This window comes from Ambystoma mexicanum, chromosome 3p, assembly GCF_040938575.1.
Source record: "Ambystoma mexicanum isolate Mex_15411 chromosome 3p, UKY_AmexF1_1, whole genome shotgun sequence".
NCBI classification, from domain to species: domain Eukaryota; kingdom Metazoa; phylum Chordata; class Amphibia; order Caudata; family Ambystomatidae; genus Ambystoma; species Ambystoma mexicanum.
The window spans coordinates 15,084,022-15,099,579 of NC_090925.1; the positions used below are offsets into that span (position 1 = coordinate 15,084,022).

At 49.6% G+C, this 15,558-nt stretch overlaps 1 protein-coding gene across 6 annotated transcripts in view; it reads right to left on the minus strand.

The window, feature by feature from the left end:
• The window catches only part of LOC138580076 (zinc finger protein 211-like), a 219,404-nt gene that overhangs the window by 168,682 nt on the left and 35,164 nt on the right, over positions 1-15,558 (minus strand). The window lies entirely within an intron of this gene.

The following is a 15,558-nucleotide window of genomic DNA, read 5'->3' on the forward strand; positions in this document are numbered from 1 at the left end:
GGCAGGGAAGCTGCAGTATGTAGCGAGGTGGCTGTCTGATGACGAGACGGCAGAATCTAGACCGCTGTGCGCAGACCCGGCCCCCTTTTTCCTCAGAAAAGTGGTGTGGCTGTCCAAACCAACGGTCCGATGGCAGGGCTTCTGGTACTGGGCTGGGAGTTGTGGCAGAGCGTGGCAGATGTCGGGACACCCGGTTCCGTTCTTCACGCAGGTGCCGCTGGTGGCACTATGCATAGAAGACCCCCAGCTGATGCAGGGGGTCCGCAGGTACTGGGAACTGGTGGGCGTGGCCACCCTTGGAGACATGGCAAGAGGGGGAGGCGTTGGAATTCCTGAGACTGACAGAGGATGTGGGGTTGCATGAGGGACAGTATTTAACCTACATTAGAATGTTGAAAAGGGTGCGAGCAAGGTGGGCACAGGAGGTGCTCACAGTGCAGCCGGATGCCACTATGGAGATGATATATGATGTCTCGGAGGGCGGGCATGAGGTTTCTCGTACATATGAGCTGCTGGGGACCAAGGTGGGGAAGGAATTGACTCAACTGAGACAAATGTGGGAAGAAGAGGTGGGGGAGCCCATGTCGGATGGGCTCTGGGAAAGGGAACGTTAGGCTCCAACAAATTCAACTGTATGTCACACATAGAGCATACCTCACCCCCAGTAAGATCGCCAGGTTTGGTGGTCAGGTGGCGCAGAAATGCCCTAGGTGCGGGGAAGTGGAGGCCGGGCTGCTACACATGTTCTGGGCCAGGTGGGAAGGTTTTGGTCAGAATTAAAGACACGCCTGGCAGGATGCGGCATCGCTGTGGAGGTGGAGTCAGCCTGGGCATTCATGTTGGGGGGTTTCCCTAGGCCACGTAACTCAAAGCACATAAGCAAAATGAAAGACCTAGCATATATCCTGGCCAAACGAAGGATAGCAATGGGCTGGAAAGCGGTCGAGAGACCAAGGATAGAGCTGTGGTGGGCTGACCTCCTGAAATGGGCAGAAGCAGAAACGACAGTCTGGTTTGAAATGGTATGTAGAGGAGGTAGGACCCCTAACCGAATGGAGACAGCTAGTGGCCACCATGAAAGGCCCACCCAGTCTGATTACAGTGATGTTGAGCCAGATAATGAGACAGCAAACCCGCCCGAAGAATCACAGGCTGGTGACAGGGACAAATTGGCTCAAGTTGGGGGAGGGGGGCTGGTCGGGAGTGGGACTTAAGAACTCAGCTTGTAACATTATGATGTTGAACTGTATGCGGATGTCCCAAGTTTTGTATGTTTGGTGTGTTGTAATAAAATAATAAAAATGTTTTAAAAATAAAAACAATGTAATGACAGCGTGTGGCAGCGAAAGGATCGCTAAACATAGAGAATACAGGGGGGCGCTGTTGCGCACGAGTAGGAATGGCGCTCTCATGTGAGCTCTGGCGACATCCAGGGCCACAATGCCGATATAACTGCTTTGCAGACCCGGTTCTTCCTGAAAACTGGAGAAAACGTGCTGCAACACTCCCAGACCAAGCAACCCGCGTTTGGGCACAATAGAATGCAGGATATCAGGGCTGCATCAAGTATACACTCCTACGCGCGGCGAGGGAGGCGAGCCGGAAGCACGCTGTGGAGCGAGAGGAGGAGCCCGGCGCCAGACCAGCGCGAGTGATGGAGGACAGATAGACGGCCCAGCTGCACTTGGAGTGAGTCGCGGGCGCTCCGGGTACCGTAGAGCACCTGCAGACCCCCAGATACGCGTTCGCTGGAGCTCGTGTGGAGCGGGGCCCAGGAGCAGCGGGAGCCGGCGCCGGGAAGGTAGGAGGGAGATCACATGCATCACTGCGCCCCGGTGCGGCTACCGGTCCCTCGGGCGCTCGGCCCGCCGCCACAGACACTTGGAGGGGCCCGGAGGGAGAGGCGTGGGAAGCCCGGGCGTTCTTGGGGGGGGGGCGGCGGACTTTGCACCCCCGCAGCTGAGGACACTAGTGAGCCGGGGGGCGAGCACGAAGGGATATCCCCCCAGCGGCCATCCGAGCGGGCCACCCCGCAGCACTTGGGCCTGTGGGTCGGTCCACTGCCTGTTCAACCGGCAGCCCCCATTTGCATCAGGCTGGGGCTCTCGCCCTGAGCTTCCGCCATGTGACGGGCCACCCCGGCAGACCACGCTACAGCAGAGCAACACCACTCCACAAAATCACAGCCTGACCTAGCTGGAAGGGAACCACGTAGACACCACTTCAAAATATCCTCTATCGCACGATCCACAGAAGTAGTGGTGCCAGTGTAACTCAGGTGCCACCAGAAACAGGCGATAGGGGACAAGTGAGAGAACACTGAATCTCCCCTGCGAGGAGGAAGGACCCACATATGGGTAAATGAGGGCCCTATAGAGTATAACTAGCAATCAGGCGGCAAGTGGAGCAGAAGGTCAGCGACCCAACAAGATTCAAAGAACTTGGAGGCACGGTGACATCCCCCACGGGCTGCAGACTCAAAACTCATCACAACTGGGCAGGCAAGGAAGCCATTTCGGGGGGAAAAAGACGCGGCTGACCCACGCACACGCCAAAACGACTAGAGTAAGATCACATCCCTTCAACAACGAAACAACCCCTAAAAACTTAAAGTAATTATAGAAGATCATTACAGAGGCACGAGGCTGACAACAGGAGGGGGAAACTAACAACGGAACTAAAAACACAAACAGAACAGGCGCGAGTAGGCACGCAAAATCAGCCCAGATAACGAACCAAACGCATCCATAAAACCTGCATAAAACACCATTTTACGCCCACCAGGTATAAGAATCGCACAGAAGAAGACTGCTGGGCTTGCCCCCAGGTTACACCTCTGAAAAAACGATGCCCAAGGGCTTTGGTACTAAAAAAGGAAGAGGAACTATGGAAAAATACACGACAGCGATAAGGAATAAACAGAACCCGAGATGTCCGAAGAAGTATCCCCACAAGAGCAAACAGCTACCCCAGCATCAATGATGGACCCTCAGGCGGTCTTTCTGGCCATACAACAGGGCTTCTCCGCCCTCAATGAAAAACTGGATGGGTTAACAGCAAATGTTACCTCCATTAAGACACAACTGGATAAAACTACATTGCGCATGGCGGAGGCGGAGACGAGAATATCGGGCACAGAAGATGCACTGGAAGCCTTGAAGACCACAGTGTCCACAATGGCAATAGAACTGGGGACGATGAAAACCAAATGTGAAGATTTAGAGGCTAAATCCCGGAGGAACAAGATCTGCATAATCGGAGTTCCGGAGGAAGCATTGAAGCGGTCAATGGAAAAGGCAGTAGTAGATCTTTTACGAAATCTCCTGGGAGATCCCGGATGGTCGGCAATGTTCATCGTGGCGCGGGCACATAGGTCGCTCGCCCCAAAGCCAAAACCTGGTGCATACCCTAGACCTATCATAGCACGCATGATAAATTATAGAGACAGAGGGCCTCATTACACGGTAGGCGGTAAGGGTTTACCGATACCGGTAAACCCTTACCGCCTTACTACGAGGTCCCTTTGCGGGTTGGGGAATTTAACGCCTGCTTTTTGCAGGCGTTAAAAACCAACCCACAAAGGGACCAGGGAGCCAATTACGGTACCGCAATTTGCGGTACCGTAATTAGCGCCTTCCCCATTCCCATAGAGTCCTATGGGGCAAAAATGGGAATGGGGAAGGGCAATGGGGGAAGGGGGAATTACCGCCCCACCAACTTTGAAATAGGGCAGTAATTCCCCTTTCCACCAAAGCGGTGCCGGTATTTTACCGGCATGGACCAAGGTGCTAATAGCACCTTGGTCCACCGCCATCCGTGTAATGAGGCCCAGAGACTTGATACTGAAAACTGCCAGAGAAAAACAAGAACTGAGATGGGAAGCCAACACCATACGCATCTTTCCGGATTTCACACTGACGGTGCAACAGGAAAGGAGACTCTTCACCGGGGTCAAGAAACTGCTGCGTGAGCGACAATACGCCATGCTGTACCCGGCGAAGCTAAAGATACATCAGAACAAAACTTACTTTTTCACGTTCCCTGAGGAGGTGGCGAACTTCATTGAAACACACATCCCCCCCTCCGGTTAGGCAGCCCAGAACCGAACGAGACTCTTGAAACACCGAATTCACACAATGGAAAGCACGTAAACGATAAATAATGGACTTGCGGAAACGAAGGCCCTCTCCGGCGAAGGCCCTCTCCGGGAGACCCACATATGGGGCAAAAAAAAGGACTTATCTTGCAAATCATGCTGTTGAGCTTAACCCCACATGTGTCAGCATGAGTGAGAGCAACAACATAGAACCGGTAACACTGTAAATGACTATGTACGGTGTAGGCGCAGGATGTCGCTACAGTCCCCCCTGTAGCAGGTGCACAAGAGGTTAATGGGTGGGGAGAGGGGGGATTAACGGGCATAGTTGAAGTTCGGGGAACTATGAGGGTGGGGGGGAGGGACCAGGTTGAGTTTGTTGGAGTTCAGTTACATAATGAAAGATTTAAAAACAAAAAGCACACAGACACTAAGGGCCTCATTACACGGTAGGCGGTAGGGATTTACCGGCACCGGTAAAATACCGGTACCGGTAAATCCCTGCCGCCTTACTACGAGGTCCTTTAGCGGGTTGGAGTTTTAACGCCTGCTTTTTGCAGGCGTTAAATACCAACCCGCTAAGGGACCTCGCAGCTAATTACGGCACCGCAAAATTGCGGTGCCGTAATTAGCGCCTTCCCCATTCCCATAGAGCCCTATGGGGCAGAAATGGGAATGGGGAAGGGCAATGGCGGAAGGGGGATTTACCGCCCCGCCAACCTTGGGATGGGGCGGTAAATCCCCTTACCGCCAAGGCGGTGCCGGTATTTTACCGGCATGAGCCATGGCGCTAATAGCGCCATGGCTCACCGCCTACCGTGTAATGAGGCCCTAAGCACTACTGTTGTTAAGTACACAACCGAAATAGACCGTGATTCACATGATTACATCCACTTTATAGACCATGGCTAATGCAGACACGGACAACATAAAAATACTAAGCTGGAATGTTGGTGGTTTAGGATCCCGAATCAAGAAAAGGAAGATACTTGTGTACATCAACAGACAGAGCACTAAAATAATCTTTCTTCAAGAAACACATTTAGGACCACACCAAGTAGGACAATTGGTCCCGCACTGGGGGACACATCAGTATTACACGACATACTCCAGGCGGGCCAGCGATTCTTATACATAAAACACTGCCATTTACCTGCCTTAACTCTGAGCGTGACCCAGAGGGGAGATACGTGCTGCTCCATGGCACTCTCTACGATAAGGAGAGAGTCTTACTCAACATATATGGGCCAAATATCGACAACCCCGACTATTCTACAATATTTGAAAAATTGGCGTGCTACCCCACGGGCCACTTGATATGCAGCAGTGATTTCAACACCATCCTAGATGTACACTTGGATCGCACATCGACACAACCTAGAACACTCACAAAGGCAGCACAGAAGATACTCACTCACATGTCTGACATAAACCTAAAAGATGCATGGAGAGCTCTAAACCTCTCAAAAAGGGAATACACATATTACTCCACGGTGCACGACATGCACTCTCGAATTGAACTTTGGTTGGTGGCCAGCGAGGTACTGAGCTGGGTTACTAGTTCCCATATTTATCCCAGAACATACTCTGATCACTCGCCAATATAGCTAACATTACGGATCCCTGACACTACAGTGAACAGGCCACCCTGGAAATGTAAACCTACGGCTCTACAACATTTGATTTATAGAACAACAATGGCCCAGCAAATACAGGAATACTTTGACATCAATGAGGGCTCTGTATCCAGTCAGGCAATATTATGGCAGGCTTTCAAGGTCTGTATAAGAGGCAATTCAATATCCGCTGAATGCGGAGTCCTCAAGGATATCTGTAGTAGACTGGCGCGCCTAGAGATGCAAATAACCTCTTTACAATCTCAGTACGCACACTCCCCGTCATCACAGCTAAGCTCAGAGATTAAAATTAAGCTAGATGAATATAAGGAAGCGGCGGATCAAGAGATCCATTACTTCGACAAACCGGTGGCGGCACGTCGATATGGGGAGAGTGAACGCCCGGGGAGACTGTTGGCCAGAACGGTGAGGGGTGAAAGGGGCTCGACAATAATACCATGCATAAACCTTCCGGATGGTACAGTGACCAGGGAGAACAGTAAGGTGAAAGAAACATTCTATGAATTCTACAAAAAGTTGTACTCCCCTCAGTGCAATACCACAGAAGAGATAGAACAATACCTCTCCCAAATACCAACAACACGTTTAGCTGAAGCCACCAGAGAGTCCCTAGGAACCCAGATCACTGAGACTGAGATAGCAGAGGCAATAAAAGCACTCCCTAATGAGAAAGCACCAGGTACAGATGGAGTAGGGGCGGAATTTTATAAAGGATTCAGTCAACTTCTAGTACCCAGACTATAAGCAGTATGAATGGAAGCTTTAAACAAAGGGGAACTGCCCGACACCACCAGGGAGGCAGTAATTACGTTGCTGCTTAAGCCAGGGAAACCCCCAGAAGAATGCGGCTCGTACAGGTCGCTGTCACTGATAAACACAGACGCGAAAATCTTCGCAAAGATGTTGGCTACCCGATTAACACCATTGATGCCCTACATGGTTCACGAGGACTAAGCTGGGTTTATTGTGGGTAGGTCCACAGCGACGAACATTAGGCGGTGCCCCAAAATTGTGGCAGCAATACCCCCCCGAAATTCAAGGGATAGCTGTTTCTCTCGATATGCAAAATACATTTGATACAGTCAACTGGCCCTTCCTATTTGGGGTAATATGGAATTACAGATTCTGCCCCAACATCATTAAAAGGATCCAAACATTGTATGCACGCCCCTACGCCAAGATAAGAGTGAATGGCACTTTGACATACCAGAGCTGTTGGGAGGCACCAGGCAAGGTTGCCCACTGTCACCACTGCTGTTTGCTCTAGTGATAGAGCCCCTAGCAGACATGCTCAGAACTCGATACAGTTCACACAGACTGTGGCTTGAGGGTAAACTACACAATATAGCTCTATACGCTGATGATATTCTTCTATATCTGCGGAGCCCAGACCGTGCACTGGGCAAAGTCCTGGCAGAAGTTAAGAAGTTTGGTGACTATTCCGGCCTAAGGCTCAGTGCCAACAAATCGGAGGTATTCCCACTCACAAACACAGTAGAACCCCAAGAGTTACCTGGTCTTATTTGGAGCCCGATGCATATACTATATCTTGGTGCATATGTGGCCAGAACTGCCCAACTGTCCCGAGCCTTAAACTACAGCACATTAGCTGATACCCTATGTGCAAAGATGAAACGCTGGAGCGCCTTGCCCATCTCATTGATGGGCAGAATTGCCCTTATCAAAATGATCATACTCCCAAAGCTGTTCTATCTATTTAATACAGTACCGGTCTGGCCAGGTCGCGCTCTGTTCACTAAACTAAAAAGTGCTTGCATCGCATTTGTGTGGGAGGACATCCCAGGCTGAGCTGGGCCAAAATTGCCGATATATTTGGTACAGACAGATTATACCACCCGAACATGCCAATCTGGGGTGACCCCCATACACCATTCACTCTGGATGGAGAGATAACCACACATTGGAGTGTTAGAGGCATTGTGCAGTGGGGGCAGTTATTCCCGGACAAGCGCTTTGTGACATGGTAATATCTCAAAGACAGTGGGAAATACAAACACACAAGCTATAATATATGCATATAAAAGCCATCATAAGAAATGCATGTCCCACTTTCCCAGAAGAACCGGAGATAAATATGGGGCTCGGATATATATTTACAGGTGGCCCGGCGAAAATCACAGCCCCTGCTTTATATAAAATCGTGGCTCAGACGCGCCCACCTGGGATCCACGCAGCCAAAAACAAGCAGGAACAGGACCTGGGGCAGCAAATAGAAGACCACGAATGGACCCAGAAATGCGCATTGACTAAACACATATCATGTAACTCTAGATACAAACTAATACATTATAAAATAGTACACAGGACACATTATACTCCTGCAAGACTCAAATGCATCTACCCCGCTGCTACGGGAACCTGCCCAAGGTGCCAGGCTGATAACGCAGATATCCACCATATGCTCTGGGCATGCACGAAGCTGAAAGACTACTGGGCAGTGGTTTGCACAGCCCTTGGGGAAATGGCAGACCAGCCTGTGGAGTGGACACCTTGGTTGTGCCTGCTTGGCCCGGTTGGGAAGATGAACCCGACATTGCGAAAACTTTTGAACCTAAGCTGACTGATAGCCAAAAGGGCAATATTATTGAAATGGAAAAGCGCCGCCCCGCCCACCAAGGCGGATTGAGATCGAGATATGCTATGGTCAAACGATACAGAAGAGTTATATATAGACTCGATACTACCCATTTCCAGACCCAGAAACATATGGGCCAGATACAAACAGTACTTATCGGATTAGCTGAAACCAAAATTCTAGACTCGAACCAAGAGTAATTGTGTACCATGTGTTGATAGAAATGTTGAACATATATGTAAGTGCTATTCCTGTGTGCAATAATACATAAACATTTTAAAAAATAAATTAAAAAAAGAGAACACAGTGACACAGTCTGCCATACTGCCTTCCTGAGCAGCGAGTGCTCGGTTTAATAGCGTGACGGGAGATGGGTGTGACTCTGAAATGGTTCCTGTGGAGTGCATTTGTATGCGGCTAGGTGTTAAATTTCTTTGGTATGCTTGTAACGCTTCTCAATAGGGACTTCAGATTAAGAAACCGCAGTGTGCCGCAGTTATTTTAGAATTCCCCACTTGTTCTTTTGTTTGTTTGTTGCCGCCCTGCCAGCTGGCGCTTCAGGATCAGGCTTGAGTTGCAGTGCCTCTCCGCACACTGCTAGAAGCGGGATCCTTTGGCGCTACACTGCAGTGCTGCCTGCCATGACTGTGCCCTTCATGCACACACACACACACCCCTTGGCTCCCTCGAGAAAGGGTGCTCTGTGTCCTGCGTGGATGGGATTGCCGTCCCCTGAAGGCTTTGTGCCTCTAAATGAAAGGGGAAGAACATACTGGAAGGGGTTCACGGCGACCATCACATGAAAGGGTTATTCTGCAAACTAATCCTGGCTAACCACGGCGGCGCAAGGAATGACTGGCCATTTCTCGAAGGCCTGCTTCTGGCACGGGTGTACAGGCCTGCCACTTTATATAGCCGGGCCTTGGAATTAGAGGTATAACTTCGGCTTCGACTAAGGTTTGCAGTAAGATTTTGGCCGAAGCCGAATACCTGCTTGTCATCCGCAATTCTGCCGAATACTTACTCGAAGCCGAAGTTCGGTACACCCCTAGATAGAACAGATATCGAGGTCAAGGACAGGACCAGCCTTCTGAAGCAGTCTGCCAAGTTTCCTGGATGTTTCTGATATACAGCTGTGGGGAGATCTGTCGCGGATCAGAAAGTCGCGGACATTGAGGACATTTGTAACACATTTCATTAAAGAATAAAAGAATGCCTAGCTTTCCATATCACTATAGGGATTCCCTTCCGAGTTTACCAACTAAGGTGCTCATCAGTCACGGATAAAGGTCCAAAGAAAGTTCTCCCTTCTCCCGTTGGTTGTGCTTCTGCACTGGTCTTCTCTTCTTTCTGTTTTCCTGATTAGTATGCAATTCTCAAATAGTCTCTCGTGATCCTTTCTGTTAGTTGTTGCAACTCCCGGATGGTATTGAGACTCTTTCTATCTCCTTTCATTAATGGTTATGGTCAGAATCCTTTTCTCTTTCCTATAGAACTGAGAGTTCTGATGTAGTGTCGGGTTTCTATACAGTTCTGATTCAACTTTTCCATCTCAGGATTTTTTTGCATAACGTCTATTTTAGGTACCCATCAGTTCTTTGAAGCACAATTATCTCTCTCTATTGTGTTACAATTTGTGCTTCTGGTACTCTGTTTTTCCCCCCTTTTCCCAAGGTTGCAATGTTCCAGTTTTGTTTCTCTTCCTCTGTGTAGAGTCTAGGCTTACCTTTATCAAATTGATATAGTTCCATTTCATTAATGCGATTTTCAGAGTCTCGTCATTTGTACTGGGACGAGTATCTCTGATCATATAACAAGTCCCTTTTCCCTTCTGGTATTCCCGTTCTCCCCTTTACCTTCAGTGTCGAGGGGGAATGTCTCAGGTACCCATAGGTGTGTGGGACTTTCTTTTTCCTTCTCTTCGTTTCTGTGTTTGTTGTATGTGACATCCGCTTCGGACGTCTTTCCTTCCCTAGTTGAGGGGACAGCCTGTCCACCACGCTGCCTGTGCGGTCACACCACCACCAGGCTCTCCATTCCGGTTTTCATATAGAAAACTTTGCAGCCTTACAGGCAGCTATTACTGACAGACGGCAACAATCGGCTGTGCCACCCATAAGCCTACAGACATTGAGTAATGTGGAAGACCCAGTTGCCTCCTTCATGAATTTTGAACGAGTGTTCAAGATTGAACCCTAGCACCAAGATTGCTGTGCCTGGCATATCGCCCCTCAACTAACAGGAGAAACGCAGCAAGTGTTTCAAGCATTAAAACCCTGTGTGAACATCTGAAGTGGAGTATTCTAACACGAGCACTAAAGGATCAGACTACGATATCTACAACTACAGAAAGGTGACGTTCCCTGCCAAATGTTGTAGAGTGAAGGACCTTTTACACAAGTAGCAAAACCAAAAGATCGATGAGGAGGCCACAGAAATGTCTGATTTAGAACAGTTAGTACATTCCTTGTCCTGGTATTTGCAAAAAGGTGTTTACCAGCTACTTACCAGCTACATGAACCCTCCTTAGAAGAAGCCATCCAGACGTCTAATGCACACCAGAGGGCTATGTACTCTCGGGAACCAGCAGCAAAGCAATACCTGGAGTGGGGGTGAAAGAGGAGAATCCAGCCCTGAGGAAACAGAGTCCTGCCTAAACTATTCCTGAACCTAAGACCAAGGGCCTCATTGCGGCATGGCTACCCCCATACCGGGTGCCGGGTGCCGGGTACCGGGTACCGGGTACAGGGACCGGGTTCCCTGAATGGGGAAATACCGGGCCATTCCGACCTTGGAGGGCCCGGTATTTCCCCATTCAGGGAACCTGGACCATCCTGGTTTTACCAGGCATCCTTAGCGGGTCCCGCGAGGAGACCTCGTAATGAGGCGGTAGGGAGTTAACGGGGCCGGCAGCTCTACCGGAGGGCAGGAGGGAGCAGAGGGGGTACAGGACGAACCGACCAATGATGTTGCCCTGGAATATGAGTTCGACCCGACAGATCCAGAATTCCTCCCAGCTCTGTTCCAGGATGAGGAAACGCCATCTTCCTGTAAGGGTCCAGGGGCCACCAGCCAGAGCATCATTAGACTTGGGAAGCCGAAAGACTGTTATCAGGTCAGACCAGATAACCACAGAAGTATTCAGTCTGGGACTCAGGTGCCACATAATCTGTGTGTATGGGAACACCAATTTATACCTCCACGCCAAAGTGGAAAACTAGGCGATAGGAAAAAAAGCTCTCCCTACCAATGATCACAATGGCAAGACTCCCTGAAAAGTTCTCCTTGGGACAGACTTCCCTCTGTTTGACCAGAACAAATTGGAAATGTCAAAAGTAGACGTGCTTTCCAGATATACCCCAGGTAGCCAGGTTCCCTGAGGAGGAAGTGCACTGTCATGAAAATGGGAGGTATGTGACCCTGTCAGGGTGGGTGGGGGAAGTCCTCTCAACCTGGAGTCGGAGGCCTACCAGGGTGTTTTGTAGAGCCAGTCAAGCCCCTGAGGTGGGGGAGGGAGATTGGAGGGTCCCAGTCTCTGTTCCCACATGTGCCTAGTTGCGAGAAGAAAGTATCTCCTTTGTTCGCCCCATGGCTGCCATACAACATGCTGGCAGGTGTGCTCACTGCTTTACTTCAGATCCCTCCATCCCTACGATCTACGAGAAAAAAAGTGTTGCTATGAGAACCCCAGCTACCAGGAGTCCTGGCAGCGAAACTAAGACACTCAAACCTATGCAACGGAGAAACAAGAAAAGAACATTAAATGTCCCACTATCTTACAACGGCGGTAAAGGCACTTCGCTGAAAGGGACGCTGAAACCGTCAATCTTGATGCCGGACCGACAACATGGATTCATGCCAGCTCTGCACTGGAAAAGGGGGAAGGGATATAAGGACATGCTATGCATTTTCTGCAGCACAACCTTACCCCTGGGGAAAACACAGTCAGTGGCTGGCTCACAGGGGCAGGTCAGAGTGGCAGCCATTGGGGGGGTGGGTGGGGGTGGACCACGAACAAAGTACTATAAAAAGGGAACCGTGGAGAGACTAGGTGTGGATTGTTTGGGGGGGGGGGTCAAGAAAGGAGAAGGCAGAGAGAGAACATTTGGAGTAAGGATGGTGGATCTGAGCGTGGTAGAGGCTAGGTGTGGATTGTTTGGGGGGGATCAAGAAAGGAGTAGGCAGACAGAACGGGTGGAGGAAGGATGGTGGATCTGAGCGTGGTAGAGGCTGGGTGTGGGTGTGGATTGTTTGGGGGGGGGGAATCAAGAAAGGAGAAGGCAGACCGAGATAACAGGTGGAGGAAGGATGGTGGATCTGAGCGTGGTAGAGGCTGGGTGTGGATTGTTTGGGGTGGGATCAAGAAAGGAGAAGGCAGACAGAGAGAACAGGTGGAGGAAGGATGGTGGATCTGAGCGTGGTAGAGGCTGGGTGTGGGTGTTGATTGTTTGGGGGGGTCAAGAAAAGAGAAGGCAGACAGAGAACAGGTGGAGGAAGGATGGTGGATCTGAGCGTGGTAGAGGCTGGGTGTGGGTGTGTGGTGAGTAAAGTCAATGAGTGAGAGTAACTGGGAAAGTAGGGAAGTAAGAGGCTGAATGAGAAGGGGGATTGAAAGAGTGAAAGACTGACTGGAAGAGAAGTGTAGTGTAGAGTGGAGAGTACTGAGCAGAGAGTAGTAGGAGTGGAAAGTAGTGGAGTGGAGAGAGGGGAGAGGATAGGAGGAATAGATGTGAAGTGGAATAACATTGGAGGGACAGAGAGAGGAGTAGATAAAAGAAAGAGTTGGAGAAAGAGGAGGGTGCAGATTAGTAGGCAGGGAAAAGAAGGAATGAACTCAAGGTGAGTGGTACGAGGGCATGAGAGGAAAAGGTTGAGTGAGGCCTGGGTAGTCGGAAGGCACCTATTCCGGTTATCATTCTTCTTGTGGGACCATAGGGTAAGTTCCTCCTAGAAGACCCATTAGGGAGTAAGTCAAAGGCGGATGCCTTTAGACCTTCATCACTAGCCAGAGAGAGTCTAGGTAGTAGGGGTTCCCAATGTCTAGCGACCACCTTGGGCTTTATGGAATTCTGGGCTGGGATGGAGGGAGGCCTGGGGAACATGAGAGAGAGGGAGGGACGGTCCTCGTCGTGGGAGGATAGCTCAGGGGCAACGTGCTCACCTTGGAAGCAAGATGTCATGGAGCAACACGGGTTCGATCCCCAGGTCCACGCTTAGAAACCCCTGGGTATTAAGCGCATTATAAATAACCTATCATATATCATAGCCCTATCTAAATCAATAATGAAATCCTTTGAACTGTCTTTGAAAGTTGGTGTGTTCTTCAGGCCATCTGTGACAACAGCCACATTCAATGTGTGTCCTTGGCATGCATGGGCCCATTCAATGTGTGACCTCCCTTTCTCTGCATTACCTCTAATATTACATGGGAATGTCTCCAGGGCCTATGGTTGCTTGGGACCTCCTCTTTTGTTCCTTTTCTCTGTCGGCTTGTTTTCACCAGCGTCCTCTTCGGGCAGCTCTCTCTCTATCGCTTGGCGTCTCGGATCCTCTGCAGGTAACAGGACCGTTTGCTGATTCCTCAGCGGGGTGGTGTTGGAGTCGTTGACTGGGCTGCCTGCCCACAACGAAGTCCTCATGGTCACCCCACCATGAGTTCTGTGCTCCCGTTTCCTCAGGTTCTCACTGCCTGCATCCGCCATGTCTCCAGCGTTTGCTTATCGCGTTCAGAGCAATTCTCAACATCACAGTCTCCACGGGTGTCTTCAGCTCTGCCTCCTTCAAGTGTTACGCTTCCAAGGGACCTCCCCAGCCTGCGTATGCATTCCTCTCGCTCGCCTTGGTGCAGCGTGTATGCCTTCATCCTCCTCGTCACAGTTAATTGGAGGTTTTTCTTTAAAGAGATAGATTCTCTTTCTTGCTTATAATGGCATAAGTTAGGGATTTCATACTGTTTGGCACGTCGGATAGTCCAGGTATGGCATCATTGGGAATGCCTGAGGGAGTTCCTCACCGCAACGGGATTCCTTGTCCCCTAAGGGGGAGTCTCTCCCAGTTAGGTCCCACTTGCCCAGACCCCTGAAGAAGGTCTTGCAAAGCAGGCTCACCTCCCTAGCCTCAAAGGGAGAGGCTCCCCCTTGCAGAGAAGGGACTAATTCCCTCGATTCGTCACATACACTTCCCCTAATGTTTGCGGCTTCCCCTTCTTGATTGACAGGAAACCGGCTTAATAAGTCGACATTTCCTCTCTTCTTGACCGCTTTCGATGTTCGACAGTAAAACAAAAAGGTTGTAAGTCCAAGAACCACCTCATTACTCTGGCATTGGTGTCCTTTCATAAGCTCAACCAGGTCAATGGAGAGTGATCCGTAATTAATCTGAACTTTCTTCCATTCTTATATCTTAAGTGCATGATAGCCCATTTTATAGCCAAGATCACAAGTTCAACAGTAGAATAGGGTTGTTTCCTTGGGAAAAGCTTCCTGCTGGTATAGAACATGGGGTCAGAGACGTTTTTATGGGAGGGCTAAAGGGGCACTTGCCCAGGGCCCCCACCTTGGTGGGGGCCCCACAAGACTGCCTGATCTAAAGAAGTAAGATTCCATTGTTCACCAGTCTTAAATAGCACATATCAGAATATTTTATGGGGTGCTGCTGAGGCTCTAAACCCATTGCCTTTGTGTTTTGACAAGTACATTCTGCCTTGATCAATTCATCATGTATTGCTTTCTGTGTTCACTGTGCTTGGTATACATAGTTTGTGTGTTCCTTAAGGCACAACTCTGTAGCATTCTTTGCTTCCTGTAGGAATTATGTTGATCATGTGCAATAGGCAAAATTGCACATGCATAAATGCATATTGATAAATCGAGTGTCACAATGGTTCACAGGTTAGCGCAGCGTGTGAAGCACCCTTAGCAGAGATATGTGTTCATATGCAAAATTAGAATATCACATTCCAGCAATGCTGGCTGAGCCGTTCCTATATCCGAAGTTTATAAACCTGCCTGCATATGTACTTGTTTTTGCATAACAGCATCTGCTATTATCAGTAACGTACCTGCACCAGATTGGGGTTGCTATAAAACCTAACATATCATCCGTATGGTGAAGGTCTAGAAATTGGTTTGTTCAGATGAGGTGTTGCAAAACCTAGGCAATTGCCTCCAACGATGGCGTAAACTGTTAGTCCATGAGGTGAATAAGTATCAAAATTAAAGACTATGGAA